Source organism: Capsicum annuum, chromosome 4 (assembly GCF_002878395.1).
Source record: "Capsicum annuum cultivar UCD-10X-F1 chromosome 4, UCD10Xv1.1, whole genome shotgun sequence".
In the NCBI taxonomy this organism is placed as follows: Eukaryota; Viridiplantae; Streptophyta; class Magnoliopsida; order Solanales; family Solanaceae; genus Capsicum; species Capsicum annuum.
In genome coordinates, this window is record NC_061114.1 from 226,464,180 (window position 1) to 226,471,219 (window position 7,040).

Below are 7,040 nucleotides of genomic sequence, written 5' to 3' on the forward strand. Positions count from 1 at the left end.
TGATCTCAAACTTAAACCAGCAAAATGTGTATTCGGAGTTTCATCAGGAAAACTTTTGGATTTTATAGTCAGTCAACGTGGTATTGAGTTAGATCCTTCAAAAATAAAAGCTATCCAAGATTTACCTCCACCAAAAAATAAAACGGAGGTGATGAGTTTACTTGGAAGGTTGAATTATATCAGTAGATTCATTACTCAGTTTACGACAACCTGCGAGCCAATATTCAAGTTGTTGAAGAAGAATATTAAAGTTGAATGGACTGAAGAATGTTAAGAGACATTTGACAGAATTAAAAGACACTTGTTGAATCCGCCTATTTTGGTTCCTCCAGAGACAGACAGACCCTTGATATTGTACATGTCTATTTTAGATAATTCTTTTGTCTGTGTATTGGGTTAACATGATATCATGGGCAGAAAAGAACAAGCCATCTACTACCTCAGCAAAAAGTTTACCACTTATGAGGCTAAGTACACTTTTCTTGAGAAGACGTGCTGCGCCTTAACTTGGGTAGCCCAAAAGTTGAAACATTACTTGTCATATTATACTACTTACCTCATTTCTTGTATGGATCCTTTAAAGTACATTTTTCTGAAGTCTATGCCCACAGGCAGACTAGCAAAATGGCAGATGTTGCTCATAGAGTTTGATATTGTTTATGTGACACGAACTGCAATGAAAGCTCAAGCCTTGGCGGATCATTTGGCTGAAAATCCTATTGATGAGGAGTATGAGCCATTGAATACTTATTTTCCAGATGAAAAGGTATTGTATGTTGATGAGTTTATTTCTGACAATTGCCATTCGAGCTGGAAGTTGTTCTTTGATGGAGCTGCTAATATAAAAAGAGTAGGGATAGGAGCGGTTCTTATTTCTGAATTAGGACAATACTATCCTATAACAGCCCAACTTCAATTCTACTGTACTAATAATATGGCAGAATATGAAGCTTGCATTCTGGGATTGAGATTAGCCATTAACATGGGGGCCCAAGAATTGTTGGTATTAGGAGATTCAGATTTATTAGTCCAGTAAATCCAAGGAGATTGGGAGACTAGTGATTCGTAACTCCTACCATATAGAAGTTGTTTGCAAGATCTTTGTCAACAATTTGTATTGGTGAAGTTCAAACACATTCCCAGAGCTCATAATAAGATTGTTGATGCTTTGGCGACCTTATCTTTGATTCTTCAACATCCTGATAAAACTTATATTGACCCTTTGCATATACAGATTCATGATCAACATGCATATTGCAATATGGTTGAAGAAGAACTTGATGGGGAGCCGTGGTTCTATGATATCAAAGAATATATTCAGACTGAAAAATATCCTGTACATGCTGATGGTAATCAAAAGAGAACCATTCGATGTTTGTCTAGCGAATTTTTCTTAAGTGGAGGAATCTTGTATAAGAGGACTCCTGATTTGGGACTTCTGAGGTGTGTAGATGCTAAAGAAGCTTTAAAAATAATGACTGAAGTACATTCTGGAATTTGTGGACCACACATGAGTGGGTATATTTTGGCAAAGAAAATACTCCGAGCAGGTTATTATTGTCTCACCATGGAGCCAGATTCCATCAATTTCATTCGTAAATGTCATAAATGCCAGGTACATGGAGACTTAATAGATTCCCCTCTATCTGAGTTGCATACAATGACTGCTCCATGGCCTTTTGTGGCTTGGAGAATAGATGTAATTGGACCAATTCAACCAAAGGCCTCGAATGGACATAGGTTCATCTTGCTAGCCATTTATTATTTCACAAAGTGGGTGGAAGCAGTGACTTTCAAGTCAGTGACCAAAAAAGTAGTGGTTGATTTTATTCACTCCAACATCATTTGTCGGTTCGGCATTCCAAAGATAATTGTCACAGATAATGCTGCAAATCCAATAGCCATCTGATGTAAGAAGTGTGCCAGCAATTTAAGATTATGCATCAAAATTCAACTCTTTATCGTCCAAAGGCGAATGGAGTTGTAGAAGCTGCCAACAAGAATTTAAAGAAAATACTTCGCAAGATGGTGCAGGGTTCCCGACAATGGTATGAAAAGTTACCTTTTTGCTTTGCTGGGTTATCGTACTACAGTTCGGACTTCAATTGGTGCAACTCCTTACTTGTTAGTATATAGAACTGAAGCAGTTATACCTACAGAGATTGAGAATCTATCTCTTTGAGTAGTTGTGGAAGCTGAAATTGATGATGACCAATGGGTCAAGGCTCTTTTGGAGAAATTAAGCTTGATTGATGAGAAAAGATTAACATCAATATGTCATGGACAACTATATCAGAAGAGAATGGCACGAGCATATAACAAAAAGGTGCGTCACAGACATTTTGAAGTTGGTTAGTTAGTACTAAGATGCATCCTACCTCACCAAATTGAAGCCAAAGGCAAATTTTCTCCTAATTGGCATGGACCATTCATGGTGAAGAAAGTGTTACCTAATGGCGCGTTATATCTGACTGGTGTAGAAGAAAAACTGGAAAGAATGTCGGTCAATGCTGATGCAGTTAAAAGATATTATGTATGATATTCATATACAATTATGTTATGTATATTTTGTACTTACATTTTTAAAGATTTGAAATGATGAAGGCATTTTGTTCTACTATCCGAATAATATATCAACCTTTGTTTACCCCTTTGAGTTTTTATTTTTCTTCGTACCCCTCTTTTGGAATCAAATTAAAGTCAAAAAATTGAAAAAAAAGAAAGAGTCGAAAAAAAATAAATAATAAATAAAAAATATTCAAAATCAAACAAGAGAATGATGTTGCTTGAACTACGTTTGACCTGATTCTTGCTATGACAATATACGTAGGCAGCCCTACTCCGGGGTTCAATCTAACCAGAAGAAAATTCAAATTACCCAGAATGAAATGAAACTGGAGCAAAAATTTATTTTCTTAAAAGAATCAATTTCAAAAGTTGTAAGTTTCACCCAATGTTATATAAATTTTTTAGCCTCATGCCGACCTTTCTTTCTAATCCTATCCAAAAGCCAAGTTACAACCAAAGAAACACCTTAGGATCAATCTTTGAGGATGTCAAGGCTAAACATGTTATGAGTGCATGAGATTTCATATTTTGGGTGTTTATTAAAAAAAATAATGAAAAATGAAAATGAGAGAGTCTTATTGGTGAAAACCCTTTCGGGCACCATAAAACGACTGTGAGCTGAGGCAGAAATAAAAAGGAAAGAGGCTCGTTGGTAAAAATCCATTGAGGTGCCACTAGCCGAAGAAAGGTTGTTATCAAGAAGGAACAAGTTCAAGATTGGCTTAATTTCAAGCTCAATAAGTGAAAAAAAGTTGTAATGATTGGTGTGGGTAGATCTGGTTGTTTGATTCAAAATGCATGTCATAATCACCAGAATCGATTTTCACATTCAGATAAATTTTCTCTTTGTTTTGAAAAAGAGATGCCCATTGTCTTTTTCTTTTTGTTTTAATTTTTTATTTTTTGTTTTTTGTGTCCTTGTCATCAAATAAATTTTTTTTGTTGTCTTTTGAGTCAAATTCACGTCAGGTCGAGTGAGAAAGGACTCCAAACTCGCTACCAACTCCTTTAAGGGTACAAAGCAAGACAAAGGGTCGATGCATAGAGATAATGTTTCAAAGTAAAAGTAAAGTACTCAAGATGATTGTGATTTGACCATTTTAAACTCATGAAAATCTAAGGGATGTATTGGAAACTAAACTCAGAAGCATCATACAACAGATATATGATTTGAGTTGAGGATCTCAGTAGTTAGATTTCTGAGTCAGAAGTATGACAATTCAATGAATATTATCATGGATTGAAAAAGAGTTGAGCATGGCAAGTGCAAGAGCGGCCACTTCAAAAGCCAAATGCCACAAACCAACCACCACATATTTTAAAACTCACAATTTTTCTTTGTTTGGAACAGAGATAAAATAATTATTTTTAGATAAAGGATGCGATTTCAAACTTTTTTTCAATGCAAGAAGGATGGTTACAACATCCGATACAGGATCTCGATCATGGTAAACTTTATTCTTTGCAAGATATATTAAGATCCAGTGACACATAATTTTTTTCAGTACAAACTAGGGCAAAAATTTAATGTGTGTTGTATAGAATTTATTTTTTGCTCAGGACCCTCCTGAAGAATGGGAATTTATTTTTGCTCAAGACCTTCCTGAAGAATGGGAATTTATTTTATATCCAGGGCCCTCCTGAAGAATGGGATGTTATTTTTTTGCTTCACTATTTGCTTTGAGTCCAGGAACTCGCCTGAAGAACAGGGTGAAGAAAAACAAAGTCCAGGAGCCCTCCTGAAGAACAGGGTGCAGAAAAAGAAAGTCCAGGAGCCCGCCTGAAGAGCAGGGTGAAGAAAAAAAAAGTCCAGGAGCCTGCCTGAAGAACAAGGTGAAGAAAAATGAAGTTCAGGAACACACCTAAAGAACAGGGTGAAGAAACTGTAAGTCCAGGGGGCCGCCTGAAGAATAGGGTGAAAAAATTGAAAGTCCAGCAGCCCGCCTGAAGAACAGGGTGAAGAAGTTGCAAGTCCAGGAGCCCGCCTGGAGAACAGGGTGAAGAAATTGTAAGTCTAGGAGCCCTCCTGAAGAACAGGGTGAAGGTGAAGAAAAAGTAATTCCAGGAGCCCGCCTGAAGAACAGGGTGAAGAAGTTGCAAGTCCAGGAGCCCACCTGAAGAATAGGGTGAATTTTCAAATTCAAGTCGCGAAGGCTTGAATCAAGATTCTAGAGATTGCAATATTTACTTGTATTTTTCATTTTTGATTTTTATTAGTCAGTTGAATGTAAAAACAGAAGTTGTTAACCGAAAACTCGACAGAATCTCACTCGGCTTTAACTATTTCTCTCACCAGATTACTTTTGAACTACTCGTGACCTGATTCCCTTATAATCCGGGATAGGTAGGATGTCTACTTCTTTGTATGAAAACCCTTCGAGATTTCACACAAAGAGGGGAGAAAATGTAGACACGTGATTTTTGACCCTCCCTAAATTTTAATTTGTCTATCAATATTAAATATTTTTATATATATTTAATCATATATTATTTTGATTCTTATTTTTTTATTTTAATAAATTTTTAGTTAAAAAATAAATAATAAAATAAAGTTAACTTTGAGATTTTTTTTTAAGTAATAATAATAATAATACAAAAATTTCAAAAAAAAATTCTTTGATAAAATTATTATAAATAAATTAGTAGTTTTAATATTATTTTATTATATTTATATTCATCTATTTATAAATTATTATTATATTTTGTTAAATATAAAATTTAATTAGTTGTTATTATATTTATTATTATTATTTATTTATTTATTTTTATCTTTATCTATTATTATTACCTTTTATTTAAAATAAAAAAATATTATTAATTAATTAATTAATTTAAATTTCAAACCTTCCCCCTTATCTGATAATCTTAACCGTTCCCCCAAAGAATCCCTATATTAATAGACTCTCTCGCCCCCAGAACAAAAAAACGGACATCATCACTCAGACAAAAACTAGAAAGGAAAAAGTGAGAAAATCAGTGTAACAAAGAGAATCATCTGGAGAAAAAAAAATAGTAAAAAAAGCAGAGAGAAAAATACAGTAAAGAAAACTTAGAAGGAGAAAGAAAGAAAGAAAGAGTTGTGATTCGAGTTTCGTAATTTCGTTCTGAAGTTTTCGATGACAACGTTTCTTGCTGTAGTATTTGTTTAAGTCATCAACAGGTTCTTCTATAATCCTACATTCCTTACTGTATTAAATTTTATTAGGAATCAGAATATGAATTTGTTTGTTATTATGTATTATATATTAAATTATGGAATATTTATATGAATGTTAAATTTGATATGCTGAGAAAAACAGTAAAAATGAACACTATTATTATTTCACATACCACAGTTTGCATATATGTTCATCTGTAAATTTATATGTGCATAGATTCACATTCATATACACGGCAAGTAACAACGCATTCTTCAATTCTTTTTCACTGTATAACAGATCAAATATGTATATACAGAGATAAATATATATATATATAAAATAATAATAAAATTTATTTACGAAACCATCCTTGTCAGAATCGTTCCCTCACCGAAATGTAACGTCTGTTTTCAAAAAAATCAGATAAAAAAAAATATCAAAACTGATTATTTTCGAGTTGACTCTGGTTGGTTCTTGCCGGAGTCGTTACGATCACTCCGTTACGCCTCCCATCGGTGAGACAGCAATGTTGTCACTTTCTCCTCCTTCACCAACCGCTGCTGCCACAGTCCTCCCTTCCCTCTTTCCCATGTCGCCGGAAAATCCATTAAAATCGGCGACCTTCCGCCGATAACCACCTCTTCCCCTTCCCTAACACCGGCGAAGCCACCTGCGCTGCCATCTCCCTCTCCCTTCCCCACGTTGCTATCCTCTTTCTCCTCTCTGACGCTGCCTTCGGATCTGATCATCGGATGACCAACGTCCTAAAACCAATCCACAGCCCAACACCACCAGTCTTCAGGTCTGCTGTTGGTGTCGGTCTTTCCTTCCCATCTTCCTCGCGTTCGCCATCACCAACTCCGGTAGTACTATCGTTGTTTGTTTTCTTTTGATTTAAAAAAAAAAATATACGCTATAGGATGTTAATGCTAAATTCGTTGGAATTTTCTTATTATTATTACTACTTTATGAGAAAATTATATTAATCTCTTTATTTAACAACATTTCGTCATATGTCAGCTTATAATTAAAAATATGATATTAATTTAATCTTGAATAATTTTTTTTAATTATACCTCATTTGAATTTTATATAACTTTTTTTTTAGTTTGTTCAATTTTTCTTTTTCATGAATTTATGTTTAAATTAGATTATTGTGATTTTTGTGTTAACTTGTCTTTTAAAAATATGATTTGGGTTTGTATGAATTTTGAAGAGATTAAATTTCGGAGATAATATTAGTTTAATATAATATACGTAGATTTGTACATTTTATTATTTTATGAATAGAATTTAATAATTATTTATGAATTTAATTAATTATGTCAAATG